Raw genomic sequence first — 647 nt, 5'->3', positions numbered from 1 at the left:
TTCCAACTGTGGTATTATCCACCGTCAGTTTCTGAAGGTTTCAGTCCTACTTAGAATTTCCTTTAAACCAATCAGGACGTTGGAAACATTTCACTGAATAATGCCTTAGGGTTTTTTCAGTGTTTAAAAACAAACAAGCAAACAAGCTTCTAATTTTCTAGTAGCCTTGGCAGCTGTGGAGAAACCTGGACTACCTCCCTAGCTCTTTGCTGTGCTTGAGGGCAATTAGTAAATCCCATGGGGAAGGGAGGGAAGCAGGACAAGCAGGAGGAAGGCAAGCAGGGAGGTGCTGTCGCAGCAGCGTTGGTGGTATAGTGGTGAGCATAGCTGCCTTCCAAGCAGTTGACCCGGGTTCGATTCCCGGCCAACGCAGCATCATTTTGACTCCTTTCCCAGTGGGGTGAAGGAGGTGCTGCCATCCATCCATCCCTCCATCCATCCGCAGGGATGGCGAGCGCCGGGAGCAGCGGGACCCGCGGGGATTTCACAGGGACAGCCGGGGAGGCGCAGCGCCAAGGGACAGGGCCCGGGAGGTGATCCCACCTCAAACAAGAGCCAGCAGGGATGTCCCTGCCGGAATGACAGCAGGGCTGGACGTGGCCTCAACTGGCCGAGGACGTGTCCGTAGGTGAAGGGAGCTGCTTTGT

The 647-nt window shown here is 54.7% G+C and overlaps 1 non-coding gene across 1 annotated transcript; it reads left to right on the top strand.

Moving 5' to 3' along the window:
• Positions 1-300: 300 nt before the first annotated feature.
• Positions 301-372, top strand: TRNAG-UCC (transfer RNA glycine (anticodon UCC)). Its single transcript has one exon. It is a non-coding gene; the product is annotated as a tRNA-Gly (tRNA).
• The last annotated feature ends 275 nt before the right edge of the window (positions 373-647 follow it).

This window comes from Sylvia atricapilla, chromosome 1 (assembly GCF_009819655.1).
Source record: "Sylvia atricapilla isolate bSylAtr1 chromosome 1, bSylAtr1.pri, whole genome shotgun sequence".
NCBI classification, from domain to species: Eukaryota; Metazoa; Chordata; class Aves; order Passeriformes; family Sylviidae; genus Sylvia; species Sylvia atricapilla.
This window is presented reverse-complemented; position numbering and strand designations above follow the sequence as displayed.